Here is a 2,413-nt window from a genome sequence, read left to right as displayed (position 1 = left end):
ACCCCACTAGCTTATCATCCATTATCCACAGGAAGCCGTGTCTACCGCCTTACAAGCCGTAACGCACCGAACACAGCATTCGGGAAGATTGACTGTCGTACGGGAAGTCCTTGGTTTTCATATGACTGCCAAGGTGTATATGCAGTTTTACAGATTTGTTTGGTAAACCCTTTGCCTAGTCTCTCCAGAGTAGTCACTTTTGATCCTTTTCAAACTCCTTAAAAGAAAAGGCTCACTTGAGAAGTTTGTCACCTCAGGCTCACAAAACATTCGAAGGTGACTAGAGTCACCCTTTTGTCCTTTTCTCGACTCTTAAAACATGAAAAGGTCAAGTTGTGTCCTTGCGTCTTAAAATTCATTTGGCCGCGATAAAAATTACCTGGTTAGATCTTGTGTGTGTTAGTTTGAGTAGGGTCCTTTATCGTTAGATTCCCTTAGGTTTTGTTTGAAGTTTGTCATCCTGGCTGAACCATCGACTCTCGTTCCAAGTGATCAAGGGTCTTCGTCCTCCACTACTCCTGAGGTACCGGTTGTAAGTGATACTCTTCCTGTTATCCCAAGTATCCAACCGATCAACTCTCGCGCTCTGGACGACGAATGTTACGAAATTCATTGGAACCCCATCTGGGAGCTTGAAGAGGACGATATTCCTTTTACCCCCCCTGGTGTTTCATCTCCAATGTCTACCTCTCACATGGATGAGACATCTCCTAGAGTGAGTGAGACACATGTTTTGTGAAATATCGACACTCCCATCCTAGCTACTTCTCCACTCCCCCCACGCTACCAGTCGTTGAGGGATAGGGTAAGTGCCAGGACCCCTACTTCGACTATGTGGGACCCCCATATCACTCACACCACAGTATCTTTTGTTTCACAAGTCCACACTACACCTTTCACTTCAGTTCCGACAAATCCAACTCTTTGTGTAGCACATTCAACTCTGGTTGTTAGTGCCGTTACAGTATCTTCAGCCTTGAACACTGGTGCTGGTCCCCCTCACGGTCAAGTGAGTAACGGCGAGCCGACACACTCACCTAAAGTTGTCCACCCTCTTCTGGTCCCGTCCCAGGAGGGGGGCCATATGATGCCTATAGACAAGTTGTTCAGGATCCGAATGCCCAAGGTCCATTCTACTATTACGATTCTACTGGTCAATACCTTCATCCTTCTCAACCCTTGCCTACTCAACCTATTGTTGAGGTTTCGCTACCATTATCCGTTACTTGGAATGCCACCACTTTCCAAGGGGGCCAAGCAATGCTTGCAAAGCTTCAAGGACCGCCTAACCAAGGCCAGCCATCTTATGTGCAAACCCCCCAAGGGCAGCAATATTATGGCCAGTCTTACCCAGGACAACCTGGGGGCCTACAAGGACAAGCTTATCAAGGACAACCTTTGGCCGCTGGCGGTCCATCTTTTACCTATCTAACTCAACCTTCTGGCTATCCGGGGCAACCTGGTACCCAGAAAGGTTACCCGTCTGGACAACCAGGACAATCTTACATCCAACAAGGCCAACCTAGTATCCAGCAGGGTTATCCCTCTAGACAAGCTGGACAAACTTATATTCAACAAGGTCAACCGGCACTCCAACAGGGGTATCCTTCTGGGCAAGGGGGGCAGCCTTACATACAGCAGGGCCAACCCACTGCCTAGCCTAGTCATCCTTCTGGGAAAGCAGGCCAGCTTTCTGCACAACGAGGCCAACCCACTGCCCATCTTAGTCATCCTTCTGGACAGGCCGGCCAACCTCAAGGTCAACCAGCCGTCCAGCCCGCTCAACCATCTGTTCTGCAAGGACAACCCTTGGTTTCTCAAGGACAACGTGGTACCCAGCAAGCACATCCTTCTGGGCAGACAGGTCCACCCCAAACCCAACCAGGCCAACCTTCCGGCCAGATGGTCCAAGCCCAACCTGTTCGAGGACATCCTTCTGGGCCCCAGAATCAAATTGGTTATCAAATGCAAGGTGGGCCACGACCTCAACCTTCTTACCAAGTGCAACAATCTTATCAGGCTCAGTATGGAGCTCAGCAAATGTATGGCTACCAGATACCCCAGGGGCAAACTCAATTTACCCCTTATCAAAATTATCAACAAATGCAGGTCACTCCTTACCAGAATTATCAGCAATAGTACATTGTGCCTGCAAGTCAAGTTGCTAATCCATGGGGTATTGGGGGGTAGACCCAGGGTCAACTGTCTGCTTATGGACAGAATCCATATGGACAGAATCCTTATGGACAGAACCCCTATGGGAAAAATCCCTATGGGCAGAACTCTTATGGGCCGGGACCATCCAGACAAAGTCCATGGGGGCAACCACTACCCGGTTGGAACCCTGGTACTACCTCTCTTCCACAGCCACAAATGTCCTTTAATCCTCAGTTGCCTTTCTTAGAAACGTTGG

The sequence above is a fragment of the Pinus tabuliformis genome, chromosome J, assembly GCF_031772625.1.
Source record: "Pinus tabuliformis cultivar Carrire ecotype Pingquan chromosome J, CPIR1, whole genome shotgun sequence".
Classification (NCBI taxonomy): Eukaryota; Viridiplantae; Streptophyta; class Pinopsida; order Pinales; family Pinaceae; genus Pinus; species Pinus tabuliformis.
This window is presented reverse-complemented; position numbering follows the sequence as displayed.